At 46.4% G+C, this 22,282-nt stretch overlaps 1 long non-coding RNA gene across 2 annotated transcripts in view; it reads left to right on the top strand.

Moving 5' to 3' along the window:
* Positions 1–22,282, top strand: part of LOC149994037 (uncharacterized) — a 425,899-nt gene that overhangs the window by 230,100 nt on the left and 173,517 nt on the right. The window contains exon 1 of one of the 2 annotated variants that reach the window (XR_016507781.1): positions 12,205–12,255. The exons of the other annotated variant lie outside the window; for it this stretch is intronic. This is a non-coding gene — a long non-coding RNA (uncharacterized LOC149994037). Of the gene's footprint in view, positions 1–12,204; positions 12,256–22,282 lie in introns of those variants that run through there. 2 annotated transcript variants of the gene reach the window in all.

Below are 22,282 nucleotides of genomic sequence, written 5' to 3'. Positions count from 1 at the left end.
TGAGAACATTTTACAAGGGGAATAGGGGAGGAAGGAATAGAGGTAGGGAGACAGGGAAGGAGAAAACAGGAACCAAAAAGGGAAAAGAACAGAGGAGGCCAGGTGACACCCAGGGTGATGGCCAAAACCAGGCCACAGAACCAGTTGGAAGGATCCCCTGTCACCACCAAACACTGGACTCTAGGTTCCTCCTCTGTCACCTCTGCTCTCGAAAGCTCACTGTTGGCCCCAATACTATTGGCATCTCCTGCTAGCAAAGCCTCTGCAGCCCGCCGCCTCCCAGTCTCATTCAGGCACAGCCCAGGTTCCGTAACTCCCTCTCGGTGCCTCGGGGGGTGAGAAAGGAGATTTCTTGCATTTTCACCTTTGATATTGAGAGACCATCCCTGATTCATACAGTGAAGTTTCTCCAGTGCAAGAAAGGGGCAGGGTATTACATGATAGACAGCCAGCCGTCAGTAGGCCAGTGTCAATGGCGCCTAGAAAGATTGAGGTCTCTCTACCCGGTCCTGGGCCAGGCCCTGGGCTGGGTCCTGTACTTGCGATGTTTTCTCCCATCCTGGCCCCACCCCACCTTCTTGTTCCCAGTGGCGTGAATGTCTTTACCCCAACTTCATGAATGACAAGAACTGGACTTGCTCCATGTCAAAAGGTAACCCAGAAGCAAAGCAAAGAGGAACATTCAGATCTCCTTAACTCCAAGTTCTTGCTTCTGATACATTTTTTTCAGACAAAATGAAAGAGCGGTCCTTTCCACATAAGCTTCCATGGCCTCTGTGTTATTTCACCATTATCAACAGGTGAGATGTTTTCTCCTGTTGCTCACTCGATTCTTGCATGAGGGAGGGGGGGTCAAAGAAAAGCATCCTTTTCTTTGTTATACTACAGCCACATCATTGGACGGAGCATTTGGGTTTAATAAAGCCAACATGGTAACAGGCAGCCTCAGATACTGCAGTGAATAGAGCCCTCTGTAGGGGGCGGCATTTTCCAAAGACAACTAGAAGGGGTTGGGGCGGGGGAGGCATCAGACGCTGTGTCTGGGAGGGAAAATGTCTTACCTGAGGCTGTGGGGGCTCTTCAAAGCATTCTGGGAAAGCATGTGCCTCCGCGGTCGGTGCGCAAATAAGGAAGGCTGAGAATCTTGTGTATGAATACGAAAAGGGGCAGGGCTGGGGTGCAGATGTACCTACACAGGCCGCGTCTGGGTGCCACAGACATGGGCTATATGTTGCGCACCGAGCCTTCTCCAAACCTCCTGGCCGACGGTGTGCGCAAGGCCCAGAAATGGGTCACACTTTCTAAAATTAAAATTCAATAAGTCGCATCTTTTCTTTCAATCTCCTGCCTTTGTGAGGCACACACAATACTCTGGTGACAAATGCAGGTGAATTGAATTTTGTTTTTCCCATAATGGTTGCATCTAGTGGCAAATGATTATATTTGTTACCACAGATGAAAATAAGCCTAATGCCTGATCCCGAACTTGAAATTGCTTAACTACTGCAAAATGCCTTTTGATCGAACTGCACATTTGTTTTCCTTTCTTCCCCCTTTCCTCTTCTTTTTGTTAGCTCTCCATTTATCTTTTATGATCATAGCTTATTAGAGGGCCACTTCAGAGCACACACAAACGAGAGAGCCCTCATGAATGCATCACTCCTCTCACCCTCAGGCTCTCAGACGCTTACCCTGAAGCCTTTAGCCTCTGTCTCCCCAAGCCTGGGCTCTAGGACCTCTCTTCTTCCAATCTATTTTTTAATGCACAGCCCATGTGTCTCATCAGAGAACGGGGGCTTTGGTTCACTGAGTGGGGGCACAGTAATGAAGATAGATCATTATTTGAGCATGTTCTGTGTGCCTGGTGCTTTATGTATATTATAGCTAATCCTTACTTACATCCTCTGAGGAAGGGAGATATTGTCCCCATTTAACTGATTATGAAACAGGGTCTTACAGAGGGTAGTGGATTGAGTGGAAGAATGAGAGAAAGAGAGGGATAAGCCTAAAACTCTGGCCATTGGCCTGAGGCCCAGGTGGATGGTGTTGCCCTTGAGAACTGGAAGCCTGGGGCACACTCCAGTGTGGGGTGAAGATGTAAGGACTGGCTTAGGAATCATTTAAGTTGGGAGGCTATTTGAAGGCTAAGTAGAAATGTCAGTTACAGAGTTGGGTTCAGAGGAAAAGAGAGAGATGAACGTTTGGGCTGGCCTCGGAGTGAGGGTGCTTAAGGAACTCACTCAGTGCTGGCTTTCTGGCCTGCCTCCCTCCTCTGTCCCTTATACCAGCTGAGTCAGTCACCCATGCTGGGGCCCTAGGCTGGGAAATAACTATGCATGTTGTCATTTAGTAATTCATCAAAGCAACATGCACACTTCTCCGCCTCATTTTGTCCCCACCTAAACGCAATGGAAGGTTGAAGTGGGAACTCCCCTGTGGGAGATCTCTTTTTCTTGCCGTAAATCAGGATTTCATAAGAATTACCATCACGTCACCCAGAACACTGATTCCTCTCTGGGTTCACAAACACATTCTTACTCTTCTGCCCATGGAATAGGACTCTGACATTAGGTACTCAGAACTCTGCCACCTCCTTTGCTTTGACTTCTGTTCCGATGAGCTCCATTCCAGAAACATTGATTAAACACGTGTGCCTGTCCAGCCCAATGGAGAGAAACGGGAATGTATGCATCATTTCCTAAAATGAAGATCAAGATTCACGATCTGTCCAAGAAACTGATTTGGGGTGTGATTTTAATTACGCGTGGAGTCAAAGAGGGCTACATTAAATCACTTGTAGCCAGACACTAAATAAGCCACCTTTCAAGAGACCAACTACATCACGGCCCTGTCACTGTCTGGCAATGAATGTGGATTTGCATCATATCTGTAGTTTCTGGTTTTCAGGGATGCAGGCTGTAGCCCATGACAATCATGAAGACTTACTCTTTGGAGAGAGGCAGGAGATATTGTAGGAGAATAGAATGAGGAGCAAATATGGAATCAAAGCCTGAGCATGCTGCACTCAGAGAAGATCCATTTATTACAAATCTTTTATGTAAAAAAGCTCTATTAATGAAGCAGGGATAATAGGGTTGTCTTATTGTGTTCTAGCTATTTACAGGCTAGTAGTGGACTAACAGATAACTTGTTCATGAGCAATTTTAATGTAATGCAGTAATTTTAGGGGCTGGGTGCAATGGGGGGGGGGCAGGCTGCGAGAGGTGAGCCTAGGGTGCTAGAATTTGGGTATGAGAAGGTAGGTATGGAAACAGCCTCACAGATAGAGGGACCAGCAATAGGAAAGGCTTGCAGATCAGAGCCCAGAGCCAGGTCCTGGAAAGAATGAGGAGTACACTTTGACCACATGAGACAGAGGCATATGAACAGGGTTCACGATCACCAAGACTGAAAAGGAAGTATGGAACAAGTCAAGGGGGCTTGTGGTTGTTCAGTGGTGACAGAGATTGGAATTTATTCTTTAGGCGGTGGAAAACTATGGAGGTTCCTTGAGCAGAGAGAGAAATGGTCTGGTCAGAGCTGCACTTCAAGGAGCTTTATCTGATGGCTGTGTGTGTGTGTGTGTGTGTGTGTGTGTGTGTATGGGTGTGTGATGGACTGCAAGGTGGGTCGCCATCCAACCCTGGAACATCTGTCCCCATAAAGGTAATGGTATAAGCAGAGGTGCCTATGGATGTGTAAAAATCTCAGGGATTTGCGCTTCATGGAGAAAACAATGCCGGTCCCTCCAACACCTTCTCTGGAATTCTTGCCCTCTCTCCAAACCAGATAACGTGTCCGATTGTCTAAAGAATCCAGTCAAGCCAACCTTGGGTCTAGTATCCTTCAGTGGCTATTCTTTGCCTGTAGAACAAAATCCAAACTTCAGGTGGATCATGAGAATATCCCAGACTTCTGGCTTCTCTCAGGACCCCTGCTCAGCCGGGCAGGGCTTGGGCTGGACTTCAGGATTTTTCAGTTGAGTCTCTAGGAACAGGGGAAATCCCAAGGGATTTCCAAGGACTGAGACAACAGACAGTTCCTGGCCAGTTCCAGTGGAGAATGTTTCTGTCAGCCTCTCTTCCCCAGGTCTTCCAGGGGAAGGGCTTTATCAGCTCAGAACATCTGGGTACTTGGCTCGCATCGCTGTGTAGATAGAGGAAGCTGGCCAAGGGCAGAGAGGGCATCCAACGAAATTCTGCAACCTCAGTTCCAGACCCTTCACTAAAATGTCTCAGTAAAGGGACACAGTACAGCCCGGCCACCTGTGTCCTCAGCGACATAGGCTCATCCTAATCGTCCGTTTATTTTATTTTTATACCATTTGTGTCATACATCCTGTAGATGATGTACCTTTGTCACCTCCTTGCATCCACACAATACACCTGTGAGTCCTGAATCCACCCCGACATGAAGTCCCACCTGAGGACTTGAGATCCTACTCCATCTCTACCCCGCAGAGAGAAGGAATGGCATCCACGGAGTGCTGGCTGTGCCCAGGAAGGGAAGTCCAAGATCAAGGTGCCCGTAGGTTGGTTCCTTCTGCAGGACGGGAGGGAAGGATCTGTTGCAGGCACCTCTCCTCGTCTCCTAGGTGGCCGTCTTCTCTCTGTCCTCATGTCATCCTCCCTCCATACCAGTGATTTTCAACCGGTGTGCCGCAAGAATTTTTAAAACATGCAATATCTGACTAGTATTTAGTCAGGGGCACTGACCTCTTTTCTCTTAGATTGCCAAATTGAAAAAATGACAACAGCCAGAGCAACAATAGCTGTCCAGGATGAATGAATCAAAATGGTATCTCTTTATTTTGTCAGATTGCCAAAAAAAGTACTATATTTTTTGGTGTGCCACAGAGTTTCAGTGCTTAGTTTGTAAGTGCCATGAAATGAAAACAGTTGAAAATAGCTTCTCTATTTTCATTTGTGTCCACATTTCCCCTTCGTATAAGGATACCCATCATGTTGGATTAGGGCCCATCCCCATGACCTCACTTTAACTTGGTCACCTCTGTCAAAAGCTTATCTCCAGATAAGTTCACATTCTGAGGTTCTAGGGCTTAGGACTTCAACATCTGAAGTTTCAGAGGACACAGTACAACCCATCACGGCCTCCAAGCCGGGCCTGGAAGGAGGGCACGGAGACAGCATGCTGCTCCCTCTCCCTGCTCCTGGTCTAGTGACTGACATCTAAAAGCAGATTTCCCAACAGCCTTCTCTCCAGGGAACCCTTTGGGAGGCCTTGTCAATCTCTGCGTTGGTCAATTCTCTGGAAACCTCCTCTGGCTCTTCCTCTCACTCTCTTTCTTACGGGAATCTAAGCGTCTCCACTCCTCTCTCTGAACCTCTAATTTCTGTGGGTGCCTCTCTCCAGCCCTTCGCTGTTATTCAGTCACGCTTTTGTACGCTGCATAACCGGGATGCAGTTTTGAACTGCTTGACTCTTTTCTGCGACAGTTTCCTCATCTTTGAAATGCGTCACAGCAAACACGGAATGTCCCATTTGACCCAAACACAGTTACTCTTTTATTAAAAAGTCAAATCATTTTTATTGAATTATACGCCAGGGACTTTACTATTTAACCCGTGGCTTTTAGGAATTGGAAGTGGTTTGCACTTGTCTACTTACCTGATTATTTTATTTATGTCAACCCCAAATGTACTCAGATATCGCCCCACCCCAGCCACAGGGTTAGATCACGGCATCCGCAACAGGAAAAGCTTGGCCCAAGTTCAGTTATGCCATTTGCTGCCTGTGTAACTGGGCAAGATGCATAAACTAACTTTATTTTATTCTTCAGAGGTAATATGATAATAATAATAGTAATTAGGGATCCCCAAGGAAATGGGTTAAATAATGTAATAATGCTCGTAAAATTGACTCACCAATGCCAGACACTAGGTAGTTACTCAGTAAATATTTGATTAAAAAATGTTGTTTTCATCAATGTTCATCCAGTTTCATGTGACCCCATTCGCAGGTTAACTGATGAGCTGACTTCCAGGCACTGTGGCTCCTGAGGGATGGCTGAGATCCTGGGGTGGGTGACAGAGCCACATGGAAGATGTTACCACTGACAGAGGCCTGGGAGCACAGCTGTTATTGGAAGCTCTTGCTGCATAGATGTCATTCCATCAATCAGAACAAAATCGCTTGACTTTTTCTAACTGGAAAGAACCTTGGAGGTGATCAGCTCTACTCTGCTCCTTATCCATGCGTATTAGTTTCCAACTGCTGCTATGACAACTTACCCCAGACTTAGTAGCTAAAACAACACAGGTTTATTATCTAACAGTTCTGTAGGTAAGAGTTTGGCATGGCTCTCACTGGGCTAAAATGAAGCATTGGCAGAGCAGTGCTCCTCCTAGAGGTTCTAGGGAAGACTCCATTTTTTTTGCCTTCTTGGGCTTCTAGAGGTTGCCCATCGTACTTCCACTCACAGCTGCCTTCCTCCACCTTAAAAGCCAGCGGCTGTGGGCTAAGTCCTCAAGCTGCTGCCATCTCTCTGGGTCTCTGCTCTGTTGTGGTAACTGTGCTTTGAAGCTGCCCAGATAATCCAGGATGACCTCTCAATTTCAAAAAATACTTAATTGCATCTATAAAGTATCTTCTGATACATAAATGATGTAGTCACAGGTTTCCAGGATTAAGATGTGAACATCTTTGGGAGATATTATTATTATTCTGCCAACAAGAGTGGACACAGGATCAGAGAGGGCAAGGATGTGACTAAGACCACACAGCAGCTGGAAGACCTGCTGTGACTTGATGCTTGGCTCAGATCTGGGGTATGAGGTAAGAGAGGCTGGGAGGAAGTAATCAGAGGTGTAACATGAGAATAGTATCTACCTAGTGTCCAGCATTTATTTTGTTAGGCAATTTCACAAGCATTGTTTTATTATTTTACTCATTTCCCAGGGGATACCTAATTATCATTATTATTCTCATGCTATATCTGAAGACAACACTGAACAGCTCAGCATACTGTTCCCTGCCTCCAACTCACTGATGTCCAGAACAGTAAGTTCAAGAGTTTGGTCCCTAAGTCAGAGACAGGAGAAAACAAATTGATGAAGTCAAGGACAATAAACCCCCATTACTTCCAGCTGCTCTGTTGATGGATGGAAGCTCAGATTCCTTGGTGTTACATTTGTGGACATAATCAATTACCTGGTAACTCAAGTTGAGCCCCAGGGACCCACTGGGGGTCTCAGAGACACCCAGGGCTACAACTAGGAATTGTCAAACTCTTCTCAACTCATTTACTCCTGGTCTCTCCCAGACACAGGTCAAAATGTCCACCTGAATGCGGCCTATGTGATTCAAATGCCAGCTTTTCCTCTACAACTGTGGGACCTTGGACAGGATTCCTACGCTGCCTGCTGTGCCTTGGTTTCCTCGTTTATAAAATGTCACTGATGGTAACTACCATACTGTTAATGTGAGAACGAATACAATCTGTTCTCCCGGTGTATCCAGGCAGCTGGGAACAGACTATTGAGGAGGCAGACTGGAGGTGTCCCAGGCTTATGCTGCTACCTGAGCACAGGTATGCGCACCTGCCCAGGGTGGCCCCTGTGCACAAGGAGGCTGCATTCCTTTAGATGGCAATCTTGGTCCTTTGTGAAGTGCTCCGCAGAGCCCCAGGGCAGCAAAGCTGCTTGGAGGGTTTCTTGGAGAGAAAAAGAGAGCCCAGGCACTGTGATGGCATGAACTCTGATGGCACACTCTTCTCTGCAGACGCTCGATGCGTGTCAGCATCTCCACCTCTGAAGCCCCACCACCGCAACGACAGTGTGGCTGAGCCTTTACCCTCAGAGATGTCTTACGGCACCATCTGGCGGGACACTGGTGTTCTGAGGGTGTCCTGGCACAGTCTGCGGACACTGGGCCAAGGTGCCACTGATTGCAGCCTCCTCGCTGGGCAACAGGTGCCTTTTCATGCAAAGGGACAGCCAGCCTTTTTATGCAAAAGCTGAGGCAACTCATCTTAGAAAATATTGAACAATGCCAAACTATATAAAACACATTCCCCACAGCCCTGGAGCTTTCCCTTCCATTAGCAGATGAACATAGCCTCCACTGCATGAAAATAGTAGACCCCTGTCTCAAACCCTTTGGCTAGCTCTCTCCTTGTGGGTGGTTCCCAGCCAGCAGCTGGTAAAGATCCTGTTGTCTGGGCCAGGCTCATTGCCTCAGCAGCTCGCTGGCCCCCTGAGCCTCCTTGTCCTGGCTCTTTCTGCCCCGAGGTTTTGGGGTGCCCCCTCCTCATGGCTAGGTGCAGAAGGCATGAATGTCAGAGTGCCTCAATTCCAAGCCGACCTTGGAGATGATATCTCCTTCAGCCCCTCTCCCCCAGCTGCTGCCCTTCATCCTCATGGGGAGTGAATGCCCCCCGAGTTGCTTGCTCATTCCATCCGCACGGTCTCCCATTCATTGCTGAAACCTCAGGGCAAGTGCGGTCGATCAGTCCATGCCCATTGCTGCCCCAAGGTGTCACCAGACTTAAATATGGCAGCCCTGCCATTTCACCCTCCAGACCACAATCAGAGACCCCCTTCTTCCTGAAGCCTTCCCTCCTTCCCCGCTGTCTTCTGCTGACCTTCCCCACCGTCCTCGTGGCTTACTCCCTGTGGTACTAATCTATGAGCATGATTTCTCCTCCCTAGCAGGCTGCAGAGTTCTCAAGGGCAGACACAACCTTATTCTAAGTGTTTATTGAAGACCAGCTGTGTCCCAGGTGCTTTATATAATAAGGGTTTTATCCTCTAACTATGCCGGGGTGTATCATTATCCTCATTTATTAATGATGACATTGCAGTTGGGTGTATGAAGGGACTTGCCGAAGAGAGTGATATTTCAGAAATGCCAGGGTCTGACTTTGAACCTTGACCTAACTGCAAGCTTTGTATCACTAGGCCATCTTTTCTGCAAATAGAACTTTGCCAAAAATTCCATCACCAGGATTCCGTATTCCATTCCTTTGCAGTAAGGAAAATTCAACTTCATCTCCCATTTGAATATCATTATCGGTTTTGTTGAAATTGGTGTTGGTGCAGGAGTTAGATAATGATAACTTGTGTGGACTGAGAGACATTTTGGCAAACATCCTAGACTGTAAATTTATCCTGTTAATGCTGGGTTTTCGTTATGCTGATTAGTGCCTCTGCCACCAACCTGCTCAGCTGTGATTTTTCTGATTAGAGGAAATTTCCAATCAGAAGCCTTTTGTGACCCTGGAGATGTGACATGTCTTTACTATAAAAGGGAGGATGCCAACAACATTAAGGTGACCCTCCAGATACACCAGGGTTTGCAAATCCACCCTCCATGCAGGAGGGATGTGCTGCGACACAATGGACTGAGACGCTAGTCCTCGGGCCGCACTGTCCCGGTGGAACTTGAATGGACCCCGAGTTCCACTCAGACCTGGTGAAGCAGACTCTCCAGGGAGGGCTGGGACATCGCTTTGCACAGAGCTCTGCAGGCTGTGAAGGCAGCTGGAGCTCGGCATCACTGGACGCTTGTAGGCAGAGTCTTGGTGTGTCCACCTGGTGCTGTGTGGGCACTGGACGCTTGTGGGGGTGCTCAGCCTGGGGTCCTGGGGTGGGCCCTGGAGAGCCAGAGTAAACTAAGTTAAGGGGTGCTCTGGGGAGGATGGGACTCTCAGAGGGAGGGCACTTCTGAAATTCTGAAGTCCTGGGACTGTAATGGCGTTGCCTGATTCCCCATCCAATGTGGAAAAGAGACTTAGAAAGAGAGGGGTGACCTTTGCAAATAACTTTAAGCACCGGCTATTCCCCAGGCTCTGGTACAAGGCCTGTGACATCATGATGTCAGGTAACAAGCTGCTGGGTCTGGGGCTGAATGCGACTAACCAAATACTGGGGGCTCACAGAGACAGGGGAAGGAAGGGGCGGAATCCCTTCCAGATTCAGAACACATGTGAGACCCTTGTTCCTCCCACTGCCTTGGGGCTTTGGGCTAAATTATCTCACTAATCGATGGTCCTCTAATCTTGCTCCCTCCCTCTTTCCTAGCCCTTGTGTTGGCCAGGGTTTCAGCAGATTGGTTGTCTCTGATTCACTTTCAAAAGTTGTGGATAGATCATAGGGGTTCATGACTTGTACTCTAAAGTCCTGGATTTCAATTCCTGTTCTATCACGTGTAAGCTGTGTGTCCTCGGGCCAAGTACTTAACCTCTCTGAATCCCAGTTTATCTTTCTATAAAATGGTCACAAGGATCCCCAGGTCACAAGGCTTTGGTAAGGATAAGATGAGTTGATGCATAAGTCAGCAAATCTTTTCCATAAAAGCCTAGGTAGGACATATTTTAGACTTTGTGGGTCATACAGTCTCAGTCACTCAACTTTGCTATTGTATTGCTAATAGCCATAGAAAAATACATAAATGAATAGGCAAGCCTGTTCCAAGAAAACTTTATTTACATAAACAGGTGGTGAGGTGGTGGGGCATGGATTCAGGCCGCTTTCTAACCCCTGACGTAAGGCACATAAAGAAAGCACTTAGCACAAAGCCTGGCACAGGATAAGCCATGAATAAATAGTGATAGTTGTTGTTGTCATGATTATCATTTTTACGACTAGTCATATTCAGGCAGAGCTGAGCACATATCCAGGTCCCAGCTGGGAATGGGTGCATAAGGATAGTAGGAATGCAAGGGACTCTGGCAGGTGATACAAAGACCATTTCACAGCCACCGTATGACATTACAGAGAATGTTGATGTTCTAAAATTACTGAGATGACAGAAGGAGTGTTGGCTTAATGCAAAGCAGGGTGAACATATGTGCATGTGTGTCCATGTACTCATGTGTATGTGTGTGGGGTATGTGTATGTGTGTGGTGGGCAGGGCAGGAGAGGAACATACTACTATTTTTTGCTGGATGGGGTTCTGTGTGCAGGAATACCGAAACTCCCCATCAGCATTTGTCACCTGAATTCTGACCTGTAACTGGCAAGGAAAATGTGTCACCATTAGAAGGGACTTAATTGGAAGCACTGCGCCCTGAGACAATGACTGTCTCCTTTTGTGGGTGTGGCTGGGATCCTCTCAGTGACCTCCCAGAGGCACCCAGATTGGGGAGAGTGTGGAAGGTCTCTGTAACTGGCCTTCTGGATCCCTCTTCTCCAAGTTCTGGAACATTCCGTAGAGCCGTTTCTCCTTGGCTTTCAGGTGTACTCTCTGTCTGTTTCTGCTAGAACCCAGTGCTGGAGGCTTCCATGCAGAGAAACTCAGGAAATTCCTACAAGAGCCTGTGTGTAGGATAATTAAGATCCTGGTGCTCCAAGTATGAGCGACACACTCAGGTTCTCAACAGAAGGCCCTAGAAGAACAAAAACAGAGACCTTTTCTGAAGGCCACAGGTGCTGATCTGTATGCTAAAGCCTTGGCAGAGAACATTGTCATCCACCAGCAATGCTGGAAAGTTGCCCAGATATCAATTCCTGGATGAGTTACCACAGCCTCTGAGAGTGTGATCAAGCCAGCTTCTTAAAGATTCGTGAGCACTTGGCTTATTGTCAACCAGGTCTCAACTTTCTCATTTTGCTCAGAGGAGGCTGACGGCCTTTCTTGCAGGGTGTGCCTGACTTCCTGTCCTATAGGCAGGCAGTGAACATACTGGGCCCAGAATCAGAAGCCCCCAACTAGTCCTGTGCTGTGATGGTGGCTTCTCCCTGCCTCTGAGTCACCCCTGGTTGTTTGTTGGTGCCTGTCTATCTGAACCGCTCACAGCTGGGTCCCCAGCCCTTAGACCAGCCCTTGGCTCATGGGGACTCTTGCTAAATATTTGCTGGTTGAATGAATGGCCATAAAGGCCAGCCTTCCTAAGCTATGCTATCAGTGGGATAAATGGGCCCTTCATCCTCAGAGAAGGATCACCCCCCTGTGACTCCTGTGGGTTGGGACTACAGTATAATGGAGAGAGGAAGGGGCAGAACATTTGAATATGACTCCCCAAACCTGTCTAAGGAACATGTCTGAGGCTGGGTTTTCCCACCAGGAGGTTGGTTTAAAAAAAATTGACATACAATATTATATTAGTTTCAGGCGTCCAACAGTGATTCTACTTTTATATACCTTACTATGTGATCACCATGATAAGTCTAGTAACCATCTGTCACTGTATGAAGCTATGATATTATTGACTATATACTCTGTGCTGTACATTACATCCACGTGATTCGACTGCAAGTGGCTGACTTGGGAGGCGAGTGGGGGAGCATCAGCAGGTGAGCAGGCAGGTGAGAGAAGGTGGGAAGAAGGGCAGTTCAATGTGCATGAATGAGCAGGCTCTGCACATCAGGGGCTCGACCAATGAGACAGACTTTTCCAGGGCATGGTCTCCTCCTTGGACCCGGCCCCAGCTCATCAGCATGTCCTGTCTGGTTAGGATATACCAGACCAGTCTCAGATTAAAGCCCAGCCATGCAGGGACTTCGGCTTCTCCCAGTTGCCTGGTTTGTTACGGACACAGTGCCCATAACTCTGTAATAAATACTTGTCAAAGAATGAATCAACATGACTAAACTGTGTTCAGATTTTGATTTTGTCTCTTGCTACCTGGGGGACCTCGGGCAAGTGACATTACTTTTTTGAATCTGAGCTGTGTCAGGTATAAAATGGAATTTACAATACACGGGGTTGTTGTGGAGATTAAATTAAATAATGTGACGATGTCCAGCTCAGTTCCTGGTGCCCAGTAAGAGCTAAGCGCAGCTTGCCAAAGTCAGGTTCAGATAGGGCTGGATAAAGTCTTTCAGACTAGTTTTGTGCTCACCAGTCCATAGGCATCTCATCCTCTTTATTTAGCTCTTCTGGAAATGATGAAATGCAGCTGTAAACAGATGTTCCTGCCACCTCAGCTACTCGGGAAACGTGCCTTGTTTATTCTTAGTCTCCTCATCCACACCCTGGGACACAGTCTTCTCATCTAGAGAGCTCCAAAGGCAACACGGAACCCTCGCCCACCTCTTAGGACCCTGGAAAAGAATGAGCAAGGTTTTGTTTCCAGTGTGCTGGGGGGATTCATTGTAATTACCTGTGTGCCTCCGAGAGTTGACCTAGGAGCACACTCTTCTGTTCAAACAATAGTGTTTAGCAATGCTCAGCCAGGCATAACACCTCCATCTGCTCCTTGGCTTTTGGTGGACAGAGCCTGGAGATGGGGGGTTGGGGGAGGCACCCTATCAGCCTCCCAAGTGTGCTTTGCTTTGTTGACTAGTTCACCTTATGGAAACATCAGTGATGGCTGAAGGACCAAGTAATTTGTCTTCTGCTTTTTTTGACTGAAGAGTAGGGAGGCATTTATTAGAAAACATTCCCAGGCAAGGACTTGAGTAGAGACATAGTAGGTTTTAAAAAAATGTTAAGGATTATTTTATTACTTAAGTATTAGGGGGAAGGTAGCTGATTTGCTTTGAGGTTGTTGCACTAAGGTGACATATTAATAGAAAAATATTTGTCGACTAGAGATGACTCAAAGCATCAATGATCTTTTATGCAGCAAAGATTTAGAGACAGGTAGCAGGAAAGATATGGTGGGAGCAGAGGTGGTGGTGGGGAACCCGTGGCCAAGTGGGAGAGACCCATCATGGACATATAGAGAGACCAGTTGACACGGAATGGCTGATCTGGACAGAGTAAGAACAAGGAGCCAAGATGGGCTACTTAGGTAGGATAGTGGGAGGTTGCTTTCTGGAGGCAGCATGAATTCTGATAGAAAGAGACGAGGATGTAAGAACATGAAGAAGGTGTTCTAGATCAAAGGCCCGAAGAACAGTCTGGCCATGAGAACTGGTGGGTGTACAGTCAGACTTGCTCAAGGATAGGCTGGGGAGAAGGTCCCAGATTCCAGTTTCTGCTGTATCACTTAGTAGCTGGGCCACCAGACTCTAGTTGCCCTCCCTCTTGGGACATCAGTGTCCTACTGTTAAACTGGAATCTCACGCCTGATGACGGACATGAATGTGAAAAGTATATCAAGAGACAGACCTTGACTCAACAAACACAATTCCCCTGTGGCCACTAGATATAAGATTGGTAAGACCCTGTGACCTACCAGGGATCCCTGGGTGTGACTGGCCAGTGATACCCTTGTCCTTACCCCAGAGAACTGACTGACAGTCTGTATCAGAAGGTGACAGCATGAGACTCTGTGACTGCAGCTGTACCCTTATCCCCCTGCCAGGAAAATGAGCCAAATAGGTCTTGTCTTCCTGTAATCCTTAACGTGAGATCTGGAATCCTGCCATGGAGTGAGGTACATGCTGCAGCTGCTCCTATTGCAAAAATGTTCCTATAAATGATGAGGAATCTTCCATAGATGGCTACTGTGAGAGGCAGAATAATGGTCCCCAAAGAGGTCCATGTCCTAATCCTTGGAAAATGTAAGTATGCTACCTCATACTTACATAGAAGGGGGAATTAGAGTTGCAGATGGAGTTGCGGTGGCCAGTCAACTGTTTTTAAAATAGGGAGATTATCTTGGATTATCTCCGTGGCCCAATGGACTCACAAGGGTCCTTAGCAGTGGGAGACAGACAGAGCTGGCAGTGTAGCAGCATGAGGAGGACTTGGCCCAACATTGCTGGCTGTGAGGGTGGAGGAGGGAGCCATAAGCTGAGGAATGCGGGAGGCCTGTAGAAGCTGGAAAAGACAAGAAAACAGGTTCTCCCCTAGAGCTTCCGGAAAGGAGCACAGCCCTATTGACATCTTGGTCTCAGCCTCGTGAGTGAGACCCATGTTGGACTTCTGATCTATAGAACTGCATGATGATAAATTTATATTGTTTGAAGCTACCATATTTGTGATAATTTTTATAACAGCAATAGCAAAACTACATCTACTGTCCACCTCTAATTCTTAACTTCCAACAGGCCTTGTCATTCATGTATTCACTTACCCATTCATTCATTCACTGATGCCTACACGTATTTACCCATGTATTCTTATAGTTTAGGTTCCTAATTTGTAAATAGAAGTTATGGTAGAAGATATTGCATAGGGTATTCCTGAGGATTAAATTCAATAAAACAAGTACAATGCTGACCACATTGATAGGCACAGTGTAAGCACTCATAAATGTTAGCTGTCTTATTATTATTTTCCCTGCTGTTCAGTCAGAAAACATTTCTTGGGCACCAGGCTTGTGCCAGCTCTGCCTGAGCTCAGGCCATGGCTCCTGGATGGGAAAAGGGGTTGTGTAGGTACTCAAGGGGGTGGGGTTTGGGGACAGCCCCACTCAGTGACTTGTGACTATGTCTCATTGGCCCCCTCTACCTGTAAGGCAGGCTAGTAGCTTCAGTCTTTCAGTTGGGCTCATGGCTGCCCTTGAATAATGTCAAGGGTCTGTTATTAGGGAGACAGGGAGCTTGGATTTTCCTAGGAGATTACCCTAAGTTGGCCAAGGCTTTGGAAACAAAGGAAGGAAGAGAGAAAAGAATGTAATCATTTGGGGAGTACCATATGTTCCTCGTCTTTTATACGTGTGATTCCGTTTAATTGCATAACTGCTCTGCAAGATCAGTGGTCTTATCCCCATTTCTACCCGATGAAATAGAAACCCAAGAGCATATTCCCAGTAGGAGGCAGAGGCAAAATGGAACCACTGGACACTGAGTTGCAAGTCTACACCCTGTCCGCCCTCCACTGCCTCATCTTCAATGTGGGGGCTGCAGACCAACTCAGCCGGTCGAACACACCACGTCTCCTGGCACTTTTACTTTCTGACTTGAGTGCAAAACCGAAGCGTTTCACCCAGCAGGACGCAGACTGCTTTTTTCGGGCCTTTCCAGCTGCTCCCAGTCAGTGCGGTGGGAACAATGTTGCCTTCAGCCACCAACGCCATCCGGTCCAGAGATAAGAACAGCCAACAGGAAGCATTATACATGGAGCTAAGGCAAACACAGAAGTCATCAGTGGAGGGGGAAAAAAAGGCAAAAAAATAAAGCACCTTCTTCATCTCTGGCAGAATCCACATGTCCTGCTAACCTGTCTTTTGAAGCTTCTCTGGGCTGCGGGGGCTGCCCCTGGCGCTGCCTGGAACACTGACCTATTTCCTCATGCCAGGGCATTTTTTGCATCATTGATGCCCATTGAGCTTTTCTTTTCGCCCTTCAAGATAACATTTTGCTTCCTGGGTAACCACCAGACAGCTGACCTCATCTTGTGTGAACAAACTGTCACGGAAAAAGCTTTTAGGAGGCTGAGACACAGGCAAGAGGGTCCTCCCTGGAGACTGTCTGAGCCAAGACCTGTCATCAATTTCCCTATTTGAAATTGTGGCACATTAATAGTAAGGCAAACAATGAATGGGCCAGCAGATAAAAGGGAGCCGTTAGCCATCATTTGGAAATACTACTTAGCCAAATAAAAACTGGCTCAATGATTAGGTTCAGTATCAGAGATAAAATCTCTTAGAAACAGTTGTGCACACAGAGGCCCAAGGGTGACATGGCAGAGAAAAGCCCCCACGTATCTCTGGGACACATACGGAGGCAGAGGCATGAGCTCCATAATGCTGTTTCTTCACTCCCTGCAGGAGGGCCTGTGGGCTGGGCTGTGGCACATTAAGCAAAGCCCTGGGGATAAGCCCGTGACCGTTTGACTGCAGACACTCACCCGAACAGCAGGTTTCCAGGCCTGGGCTGGGGAAACCTGACTTGTAAGTTGGGGTGGCATCCGGAATCGACCTCTCCGATCACCACCAAAGATGGCCATGATCATTGGATAAGTCGTGGTGTGTTGTAGGCATGGCAAGAAGTGCAGATCGTCTTCCCACGCCCCAGCCCTCCATCACCTGCTTTGCCCACAGCTCCTCCATGAGGACAATCCGGTGTCCCGTAGTTTTTCCTGGCTCTTTCAGTGCATGTTTCTTTTTCATGCAGCTGAAGTAGAATCCAAAAGAAGAGAATGGACAAAATAAAAGTCGACTTGACTACGTACTTACTATGAGCCAGACATTGCGCTAAGGGCTTTATAATTATTATCTGACTGTTTCCTTTAGGTAATACCATTATATTGAATTTACAGATTAATAATCTAAAGCTTGCAGAGAGTATCCTGCCCAAGTAGGTCCAGGGCCAGGACTCAACTCAAATCAGTTCATTATAAAGGAAGTCCATGTCACTTTCATTTTATAAATGAGAAACATCCAATAATCCACATTTACCCTTATACATTTTAGAAAATGGGTGTTTCTTTTTAGTCCCTGAAGGCAATATAAAATCCTTCCACACTTTACAAGCTCTCAGATAAATATTAAATTATGTTTGATTAAAACTTTGTTCAAAAAACCTGTTGCCATCTTTCAGCTCTGAACATTAAAATTGCATGCATGGAATATCTGGCACCTTCCTATTAAAGAGAACGTGCAGCTGACCAGGACAGTAAGGTTCTGAGCATTCCAGATACAAGAGTTCTCTGTGTATTAAGTGTCAAGAGCACAGTTTGGAGAAGAGCTCACAGACTGTGTGGATGGACTATTGATGGATGACAACTGGCCTCTGGTCTTCATTCTCTTCCTTCTTTCACTCCAGTTTCCATTTCCTGTCTGGTGGGAGGGAGGAGGGACATTATTCCTGCTTTGGTTTTGCCCTTTGTGTGCCCACCGCCTTTGTGGGTGGCAGGGGAGGTAGCAGAGGATCCATGAGTCATGGTGACAGTAGAATGTGCCCTAATCTTCTTGTCGCTTCCTCTTCCACACTGGCTTTCTGGCCTGGTCAAGAGAAGACTTGAGTCCATCTGCCCATGAGTCCAAAAGATCTCTTGGTTGTGTCTGTGGCATCCATTCTAGCTCCGTCCTGTCCCGGGAAGGGGCAGTGAAGGGATCTTGTGTGCAGATATCGTTTCATTTTCTCAACACACATCCCACAGGGTAAAAATTATTTCACTCAATTTATAGATAAAGAAACTGAGACTCCAGAAATTTAAACGACTTGCCAAAAGCCTGGTAGCCAGTGAATGGTGATGCTGTTGGCTTTAAGTCTACGCATTTGATACCCTGGCAGAAGATGGGGTCTTAGAAGAGGCTACAGTTCCCAGTGGGGGAGCATTGGAGCAGATCGCCCTTAAAGGAACCCTGCCCTCATAGGTAGGGCATCCAATGGGTTGTCCTATAGCTCCTGACCCTGAATCTTTAAGAGAAGGAGGCTATTGTGTGCATCATTTAGAAAAGAATTTTACTTAGTAAAAAAAATAGTGTTCTTTCCCTGGAACTTTATAAACAAGGCAAAGAGGATTGAGTGATTGAATGTCAACAAAATAAAGCCCTCAGAAATAAATGAACATTTCATATTGTGCTTGATTTCAGTTTCATGAGCTCTGAAACAGCACTTCAAGTGATTAATGTTTTCTTCATTAACCGTAACTAAACCCCAGTAAAGCCTCTCTCTTTTCTCTGACATGTTTTTTTTAGGAGATCAAGGGTCATTCATTTCTGAAAGTAACCCTTTGGAACCCGCTGTAGGCAGCCCAAGGTTGTGGACAGAGTATGGGGCTTTCCTGTCAGGGAGGCCTGGGCTCAGATCTCAGTGCTGGGACTTTCTAACTGTGAGGCTTTGAAAGAATGAGCCTTTGTTTCACATTATATTCTGTGGATATTAATCTTAACCTTAGAGAACCATGGCAGGCTGTTACCCCCATGGCCCGTGTCTCCTGGTGTTTGTGCACTTTGAATCTGGGCTATGCCTACAGCTTAGTTTAACCAGTAGAGTGTGGTTGAACTTCCAGGGGTACTAAGTGTAAGCTGCTAGTGTTTCTATAGCAGTGATTCTCAATGGGAGCTTAGTTTGCCCCCCAAGGGTGTCTGGCAGTGTCTAGAGACATTTTTCATTGTCCCAAATGAGAGAGTGCTACTGGTACCCAGTGAGTGGAGGCCCGGGGCTGTTGCTAAACATTCTGCAATGTATACGACAGGTAGCTGATACCCTGTCACCAACAAAGAATTGTCCATCTCCAAATGTCAATAGTCTGAAGATCAGAAACCCTGCTCTTAAGATTTGGACTTGGCCCTATATCTCCACATAAGAAAGCCAGTTATCTTGCTGGAGAGACCATGTGAAGAAGCTGCCTAGAGGTGATGAGGCTACATGGAGGTGACAAGGCCACCTTGAGAAGAGGCCCAGAGACTCCCTAAAAGGGGAAGAGAAGCACAGGCGCCCCATCATCCCAGCTGAGCTCAACTCACAGCTTCCTCACCAGCAGAATGTGGCCAGGGAGTGATCACCAGCAAGTTCAGCAGAAGAACTGCCCAGCTGAGCCCAGCCTAGTTTGCAGATTCACAAGCAAATTTAAAACATTTTTGGCCCTGGCTGGTGAGGCTCAGTGGATTGAGTGTCAGCCTGCAAACGAAAGGGTTGCAGTTCTATTCCCGGTTGGGGCACATGCCGGGGTTGTGGGCCAGGTCCCCAGTTGGGGGTGCACGAGAGGCAACCACACACTGATGCTTCTCTTCCTCTCTTTCTCTCTCTCTTGCCCCTCTCTAAAAAAAACAAAACAAAACAAAACAAAAGTTTTTGTTTGTTTTAGGCTATTAAGTTTGGAGTGATTCATCACACATCAGTAGAGGATGATAACAATAGTATACATTAAGAAACTTTAGTATCTCAGCCAATGTCAGATTCCTTCTGCAGGAGTGCTGTAGTGTATCCTCCACATTCCCCCTTCAGAACACATGTTCTCATCCACCCCCACCTCCCCACAGTTGCTGGTAGTACTGGTGGCTGACAGTTCACCCAACCCTTTCTCTGGGGCAACCTGCAGCATACGAGCAGTCCCTGTGCAGGAAGAGTCTTGGCACCCTTGCCTCTAAGCAGAACAGCAAAGAAGCACCATTTCAGCACATGTTCTCCCAGGGCCACTGCCCCCAAGAATCTCCTGCATGGAGACCTCGATCTCAGTGTCTGTTTCCCATGGAACCTGCCTTGGAGTACCTTTCATTCTCCCGTCTAGAAATTTGTGTTTTAAAACCTTCAGGATACAAGGTAGTTTGGCCAAGAGTGCTATCCTTGGGTGCTGAATCAGGCCATAGTCCCTGCTCCATTCTTGGCTTTCAGTCTCCAGGTTTTCGCTGCCTTGACAGTAAATAAGCAATAAGCCTTGCCTTGAACTCAAAGAGAAATTCAAAAGTTTAACTGTAACTCTGGGAAACTTACAAGTAGCAAAAAAGAAAAAAACAAAAACCACAGGGAAACATATTAATCTTCACCAGAAATGCAAAAAGTACAAATTAAATCCACCTTGAGATACCATTTTACACTGACTGAATTAGCAGAACAAAGTAAAAAGAAATTCAAATGTGCACATTTCTAGTGACATTATGGTGAGTATAGGCGCTCTTAATCTGCCTATTTAAATAGAACACTAAGAGAAAGCAATACAGCAACACAGAGTGGAAGCTGTCAATAGGCCCTTGCCCTCTGGCCCATTAATAAAGATGGATCTGAATAAATTTGTTTCAGAGAATATTTGGGAATTAAACTCTGATCTCTTAAATTTCACCAGGCTTCAAACATATATGTAGTATAAATAAAATATGTACGCCTGTAGTGGATAACAAGAAACTAGAATATATCATTGGAAGATTGGGCAGAGTGAGGAGGGCTATCTTGTATAAGACAAAGGACTAGTATTGAACAGTTTGCAATGTTTTCCAAAGCCTGGTCTTCTGACGGCTGACATCCCAATTACTGGGGGCTTTATTAAAAGGTGCAGTCTGGAGCCTGACCCCAAACTCGAGAAACAAGAGTTTATGTGAGGTGGGCCTGCATTTTAAGTAAATCCTGCAGGTGTCCTTGTGCCTCCCAGGTATGACAATACTATATTGGAACTGTTCCTCTCTGCCCTTTTGGGACACAGACTTTATGCCATTTGGGGATAGCATTAGAAGGAATATTATCTTTCTCAAGTTGCTATAGCTATTTTTTTATAATGTTTTCACAATTGTTAAGAGAAAAAAATTGTGATTTTCCTGCAGCACTTCAAAGAATAGCCATTTTAATGATAGGTGTCTTAATAGTCCTCCATTAAGGTGCATAGCTTCTCTTGTCTAGAGGGTAAGTTAAGTATCAAGAGAGAAGAGTCTTGTACTAAGAAAAGGGCATTCTTATCATTATTAATCTTCCTGGTAATAGATATTTATGATATATTTAAGAATCTACCATTATTAACCATTCCAAAGTCCCCTTGGGTTCGCCATCAAGCACACTTCTGGCTCCAGGCTTGGGAGGCTGGAATGACTAATAGGTGGTTGGAGTTCTGTCACTTGGTTTTGGGGAAGCTGTTCCGAAGGCTGAGTCAGAGACATTAAATCCCAAAGCTTAAAAATATTGTGCCCTTCTGGAGGAGGCAGGGATAGAGGAGGAGGCTCCCAGTCTCTCAGCGGAGAGTGAATGGCAGGAATCCATCTTGGACTCCTGCCCCCACACAGTATGCCACAGTGTGGTGAGAAGGGTTGCCCGGTAGTGCTGAGTGCGCGGGGCTCTGCCCCCAATAGCGTAGGAGGTGTGACAGCCCCGCCCAGGAAGCAAAGGTAAACACAAAACTGTCAGAATGGCACAGATCATGATAGAGATCCTGGTGATGCAGCTGACCAGACAGCAAATATCTAATCTAACAGATCAGCAGATAGGAAATCTTTCTGAGGCACAGTTCAGAGCTTTGGTTATACGAATGCCTACAGACCTGACAGCAGATCTGAAACAAGACAGGGAAGGAATGAAGGCTAGTCCTGCTGAAATGAATAAAAACACATATGAAATTAGTAGTGAGGGAAAGAAAAACGGGAGCCAGATAAACCAATTGGAACATAGGACAGGAACAAACAGTCAACCAGTGCAGAAAGAGAAATGAAAAGTGAAGAAAATGAGGGGAGGCTCAGAAACCTATGAGACAGCTATAAGTGGGCCAACACCTGAATCATAGGGTTGCCAGAAGGTGAAGAAGAAGAACTAGAAATTGAAAAATTATGTGAAAAAAAAATGAAGCAGAACTTCCCTAACTTGGGGAAGGAAATAGACTTATAGGTCCAGGAAGCACAGAGAGTTCCAAATAAACTGGACCCAGGGAGAACCACACCAAGACACATCATAATCAAGATGTCAAAAATTAAGGATAAAGCAAGAATCTTAAAAGCAGCAAGAGAGACGAAGAGAATTACGTACAAAGGGGTCCCAATAAGACTATCAGCTGATTTCTCAAAAGAAACTCTGCAGGCAAGAAGGGACTGGCAAGAAATATTCAAAGTAATGAAAAGCAAAA

The sequence above is a fragment of the Furipterus horrens genome, unplaced genomic scaffold, assembly GCF_987537825.1.
Source record: "Furipterus horrens unplaced genomic scaffold, mFurHor1.1.pri manual_scaffold_13, whole genome shotgun sequence".
In the NCBI taxonomy this organism is placed as follows: domain Eukaryota; kingdom Metazoa; phylum Chordata; class Mammalia; order Chiroptera; family Furipteridae; genus Furipterus; species Furipterus horrens.
Note: the sequence above shows the minus strand (reverse complement) of the source record. Positions and strands in the feature narration are given on the sequence as shown.